This window comes from Sapajus apella, unplaced genomic scaffold, assembly GCF_009761245.1.
Source record: "Sapajus apella isolate SASKATOON/1434 unplaced genomic scaffold, GSC_monkey_1.0 scaffold41, whole genome shotgun sequence".
Lineage (NCBI taxonomy): Eukaryota > Metazoa > Chordata > Mammalia > Primates > Cebidae > Sapajus > Sapajus apella.
This window is the reverse complement of record NW_022436981.1, coordinates 7,170,025-7,176,703: the sequence shown is the minus strand read 5'-3', so window position 1 is coordinate 7,176,703 and position 6,679 is coordinate 7,170,025. Positions and strand designations below refer to the sequence as shown.

The 6,679-nt window shown below is 34.9% G+C and overlaps 1 pseudogene; it reads left to right on the top strand.

Annotated features, from left to right (window-relative positions):
• Positions 1 to 508: 508 nt before the first annotated feature.
• Positions 509 to 2,771, top strand: LOC116565643 (annotated as a pseudogene).
• The last annotated feature ends 3,908 nt before the right edge of the window (positions 2,772 to 6,679 follow it).

Below are 6,679 nucleotides of genomic sequence, written 5' to 3'. Positions count from 1 at the left end.
TAGATTAAAATACACTTTATCAGGAGATGACTGCAATTGCAGATGCTATTTCACATGTTGTATATTTGGGAAGCAAAGTAAATATAGCTGATGGAGTCTATGTAACTTCATGTGTTTTTTTTCTGTGAGTCAATAAACAGTTTACTTTTACTTTGTTGGCACAGCAGTATGCTTTCTTTATCCTGCCTTAGGGTTAGAACAACTTTCCAACTCTGCTAATTGTACTGAGAAAGAATGTAATCATTTTGCCATATTTATGAGGACTACATTTATCAATTATATGGATGATATCATGTTATAGTTCATTGGTGAGAAGAACATAGTGAGATGAAATGATAAAATGTGAAGTAGGGGTTACAAGTAAATTCTATGCAGGATATGTTGGGAATTGTTAACTTTATACTTCGGTTTAAAAGTTGGCAATCTTTTTCTGTGAAGAATTAGCAGCTTTTTCACAACACACTTGCCTCCAGAACATGTGCTGTTAAAACCACCCCTAAAAGCCAAAATGGGAAAGGAAGAGATTTATAACAACATCGTTGTCATTGGTCACATAGATCTGGGCAAGTCCATGACTACTGGCCATCTGATCTCCAAATATGGTAGCATCAAAGAAAGAATCATTAAAAAATTTTAGAAGGAAGTTGCTGAGGTGGGAAATGTTTCCCTTAAATCTGGGTCTTGTTTAAACTGAAAGCTGAGCATGAATGTGATATCACCATTGAAATCTCCCTGTGGAAATTTGAGATCAGCAAGTACTGCGTCACTGTCATTGACACCCCAGGAAACAGAGGCTTTATCAAAAACATGATTATAGGAGGATCTCAGGCAGACTGTGTTGTCCTTATTGTTGCTCCTGGTGTTGGTGAATTCGAAGCTGCTATCTCCAAGGATGTGTCAACCCATTATCATGTCCTTCTTGCTTACACTCTGGGTGTGAAATAATTGTTGGTTTTAACAAAGTGAATTTCACTGAGCCACCCTATAGCCAGGAGAGATATAAGGACATCATTAAGGAAGTCAGCATTTACATTAAAAAGACTGGCTACAAACTTGACATGGTAGCATTTGTGCTAGTTTCTAGTTGGAATGTTAATAACATGCTGGAACTGTGATGGTTAATACTGAGTGTTAACTTGATTGGATTGAAGGATGCAAACTATTGTTCTGGTATGTCTGTGAGGCTATTGCTAAGGAGATTAACATTTGAGTCAAGGGACTGAGAGAGGTAGACCCACCCTAAATCTGGGTGGCACCATCTAATCAGCCACCTGCTTGACTAGAATAAAAGCCGGCAGAGAAACATGGAAGGACTAGACTGGCTAAATCTTCTGGCCTCCATCTTTCTCCCACGATTGATGCTTCCTACCCTCTAACATTAGACTCAAGTTCTTCAGCTTTTGGAATCTTAGACCTGCACCAGTGGTTTGCAGTGGCTCTTGGGCCTTTAGCTACAAACTAAAGGCTGCACTGTCAGCTTTCCTACTTTTGAGGTTTTGGGACTTGAATTCCATGCTCCTCAAATTGCAGATGGCGTATTGTGGGACTTCACCGTGATTGTGTGAATCACTACTCCTTAATAAACACTCTTTCATATATACATCTATATTAGTCCATTTTCACACTGCTGGTAAAGACATACCTGAGACTGGGAAATTTACAGAAGAAAGAGGTTTAATGGACTTACAGTTTCAAGCGACTGGGAGGCCTCATAATCATGGTGGAAGGCAAGGAGGAGCAAGTCAAGTCTTACATGGATGGTAGCAGTCAAAGAGAGAGAGCTTGTGCAGGAAAACTCCTCCTTATAAAACCATCAGATCTTGTGAGACCCACTCACCGTAACGAGAACAGCTTGGGAAAGACCCACCGCCATGATTTGACCACCTCTTACCAGGTCCCACCCACAACATATGGGCATTCAAGATGAGGTTTGTGTGGGGACACAGCCAAACCACATAAACATCTATCCTATTAGCCCTGTCCATCTAAAGAACCCTGACTATATGAGAACCAAGTCCTCACATGTCTTAGTTCAAGGGATGGAGAGTCACCTGTAAAGATGTCAATGCCGTGGAACCACACTGCCTGAAGCTCTGGATTGCATCCTACTACCAACAGATCCAACTAACAAGCCCGTGTATCTGCCTCTCCAGGATGTCTACAAAATTGGTGGTATTTATATTGTCGCTCTGGGCTGAGTGGAGATTGATGTTCTCAAGTCCAGCATGGTGGTCATCTTTGCTCCAGTCAATGTTACAACTGAAGTAAAGTCTGCTAAAACACAACATAAATCTTTGAGTGAAGCTCTTTCTGGGGACAAAACGGGTTTCAATGTCAGGAATGTGTCTGTCAATGTTGCTGGTGGCAGCAAAAATGATCCACAAATGGAAGCAGCTGGTTTCACTGCTCAAGTGATTATCCTAAATCACCCAGGCCAAATCAGTGCTTTCTATGCCCCTGTACTGGATTGCCACACAGCTTACATTGCTTGCAAGTCTGCTGAGCTGAAGGAAAAGATTAAATACCATTCTGGTAATAAGCTGGAAGATGGCTCTAAATTCTTGAAATCTGATGGTGCTGCCATTGTTGATATGATTTCTGACAAGACTACGTGTTTTGACAGCCTCTCTGACTATTCTCCTCTGGGTCATTTGCCTGTTCATGATATAGGATAGACAGTTACTATTGATGTCATCAAAGCAGTGGACAAGAAGCCTGCTGAAGCTGGCAAAGTCACCAAGTCTGCCCAGAAGCCTCAGAAGGCTAAATGAATATCATCCTTAATACCTGCCACCCCAGGCTTAATCAGTGGTAAAAGAATCATCTCAGAACTTTTTGCTTCAATAGGTCATTTAAGTTTAATAGTAAAAAACTGGTTAATGATAAGAATGCATCATAAAAACCTTCAGAAAAAAAGAATGTTTTACGGACCCATTTTGGTTTTTTTAATATGCGGTGGTTTTAAGTTATTAGTTTTTTAAATCAGTACATTTTAATGGAAACAACCAAAAACCTGTCACAAAATTTTGAGACCTGTTAAAACTAAGTTTAATGAGAACAAGTCAGATAGTAATATTAAGCTTGTAGGCCAAGAGAATAAATCAAGAATATTAGAGAAACTAACGATATTAAATAACTCATGTTAACAAGACAGAAAACAAATGTCTATAACATTTTTGTTGGTGAAATTAAAAAATAATAAAATCGAGAACATTTTACAATACAATGATGTAAGAAAAAGAGTGAAATTTTATTTGATTTTGGGGGCACATATTATTTTGCTTATTTGATGTTCAAAATTAGTGGTGCATATTTCAAAATTGATTGAAAATATTCATCTTTTCATGATAATTTCTAATACAAATTGGTGTATTTCAGCTTTGAAAATGTCTTTTTATACAAGTAATTACTGCCAAAGACTGATATAAATCTATGAGCATATGATTTTAATTGAGCATATTTAATGCTTGGAAGGCATTTATATGTTTCTGTTAGATTTTTCTCTTGATATTTACCATTTATCATGTCATTTTATTGCAGATTTATAATTTCTACTTGAAGATTAAGTGGAAGCTCTGCAATTGCACAGTCAAGTGGATTCTGAAATACAGATTTTCCTTTGCATTTGTATAGAGGTTCCCAAGACACTGTTGGAACTGTAGTTTGATCTTGTAAAATATACTTACTACAACTTGGTATGAGAATGAATTTCTTACTTTTTAAAATTTGATAGCATGTTTAGTATATAAAGTAGCTTAACATTATGTGTGATCCCATCAACATTTAATTGTCATTGAAATAACTTTGCCGTAAGTTTTGCACACATGTTGTTTTGGCTTGGAATTTAAATTCAATTCATTAAGAAAAATAAATCTGTAGGGAAAACTAAATTCCAAAGCCATTCAGTGTTCAATAACAGTAGTTAAAGGCATTTCTTTTCACTTATAAAGAAATCCATCCTTGGCTTGAACTAAAAATGCAATAAATGTTTAAGTCACTAAGATGTGGTATGTTAGGGGTATGTTAGGATATTTAACTTCTATTTCTGACAAAAATTCTTGGAAACCAGTGATAGTTAGGTTCTCAAAAATGATAAAGTTCACTGTTGACACTACATGAAAAAACCAAATGTTTTCTGGAATGTACTTGCTGATGAATTCAATGGATAACCATAGGCCTTAAACATCTTACATTTTTATAACTTTTTAATTTGTCCAAGTAAACACTTTTAGCTACAAACATATGTTACCACCATAAATTAGGAAATATCATTAGAATCTGCTTGAATTTGTGCTAAATTAATGTTTTCTTAAATTCTTTTTATAATATTCTTAATTGGTGTTTTTCCAATTAGCTTATTCAGTGAACTTAAATTTTCAGTTAATTCACACTTAGCATTGACACTTTAAACAACTGAGTGATAGAGTGGTCCCTTGGTGTCTACAGGGGATTGATCATAGGATACCCTTTGATATCAAAATTCAAGGATGTTTAAGTCCGCTTGTAAACAATGCAATAGTGTTTGTATATAACCTATGGACATCTTGCTGTATACTTTGTTTTATTTTTTATTTTATTTTACTTTATTATTATTATTATTTTTTAGAGAAAGAGTCTCACTCTGTTACCCATACTGGAGTGCAGTGGTGTAATCATAGGTTACTGCAACCTCAAACTCCTGGGAAAAAGCAATCCTCTCACTTCGGCCTCTCAAGTAGCTGGGATTACAGGTAGGTACAGCAGCTTGGCTATTTTTTATTTATTTTATTTTATTTTATTAATTAATTTTTTTTTTTTGTAGAGATGACGTCTTGCCCAGGCTGGTCTCAAATTCCATGCCTCATCTCTTGTGTGCATGTGTGTGCGTGTTTTACTTCTTTTTTCATAATGACCATTTTGAGTGGTGTAAGATATCTCAGAGTGGTTTTAACTTTCATTTATCTGATGATTAGTGATGTTGAAACTTTCTTCAAATGTTTGTTGGCCACTTGTATTTCTTCTTTTGAGAAATGTCTGTTCATCTCCTTTGCTTAGTTTTTAGTTTGGTTGCTTGCTTTTTCTTGTTGGGTTGTTTGAGTTCCTTATAGATACTGGACATTAGTCCTTTGCTGGAGGTATAATTTGCGTGTATTTTCTCCTGTTCTATATGTTGTTGGTTCACTCTGTTGATTATTTCTTTTGCTGTATGGATGCTTTTTAGTTTAATTAGTCCCATTTGTGTATTTTTAATTTATTGCCTTTGCTTTTGGGTCCTTCATTACAATTTTTTTGCCTAGGCTGATGTCCAGGAGAGTCTTTCCTAGAGTTTCATTTAGAATTTTTGTAGTTTCAGTCTGTTATCCATCTTGAGATAATTTTGTATATAGTGAGAGATAGGAGTCCAGTTTTATTCTTCTGCACTTGGCCAGCCAACTTTCCATGTACCATTTATGGAATATGGTGTCCTTCCTCCATTGTTTATTTTTGTCACTTTTGTTGAAGATCAGTTGTTTGTAAGTATTTGGATTTATTTGTGTGTTTTCTACTTTGTTCCATTGATCTCTGTGTCTACTTTTCTGCCAGTTCCATGCTGTTTTAGTTACTATTGTATTGTAGAATAATTTGAAGTCAGGGAGTGTGATGCCTCTCGATTTATTCTTTCTGTTTAGGATTGCTTTGGCTATTCAGGCCTTTTGTTGTTGTTCCATATGAACTTTAGAATTTTTTTCTAATTCTATAAGGAATGCTGTTGTTATTTTGATAAAAATTGCTTTGAATCTCTAGATTGGTTTGGTATCATGATAATATTAATGAAATTGATTCTTCCAATACATTGCATAAGTTTTTCCATTTTTTGTGTTGTGTAACATTTCTTTCTTCAATATTTTATAGTTCTTCCTGCAGAGACCATTCATTTTTTTGGTTAAAAGTATTCTCACTTTTTTTTTTGTGGCTATAATAAATGGAATTGTATTCTTGATTTGGTTCTCAGATCCAGTGTTATTGTTGTATAGAAATATAAAAATACTACTGACTTTTGTACATTGATTTTGTATCCTGAAATTTTCTTGAAGTTGCTTATCAAATCTAGAAGTCTTTTGGAGAAGGTGTTAGGGTTTTTTTTTTTTCATAGATGTATGATCATGTTGTCAACAAATAGATAATTTTACTTTCTCTCTTTCATTTTGGATGCTTTTTATTTTTATTTTTCTCTTGCCTGATTGCTCTGACTAGGACTTCCAGTATTATGTTGTATATAGTAGTGGTGATGATGGACATCCTTATCTTGTTCCAGTTCTTAGACAAAACATTTTCAACTTTTCTTTAATTCGTATAATGTGGGCTTTAGGACTGTCATATATGGCTTTTATTATTTTGAGGTGCGTTTCTTTGAGGCCTTGTTTGTTGGTTTTTTTTTTTTTATCATGAAGGGATGTCAGATTTTATTAAATGTTTTTTTTTTTCCTGCATTCATTGGGATCATTATATGGTTTTTGGTCTTAATTCTGTTTATCTTATGAATCACATTTATTGATTTGCATATGTTGAACCATCCTTGCATCTCTAGAATAAAGCCCCCTTGATCATAATAAATTATCTTTTTAATGTGCTGTTAAATTTTGTTTGCCAATATATTGTTAAGAATTTTTGCATCTATTTCATTAGCAATATTTGGCTGTAATCTTTTTTTGTGTGTTCC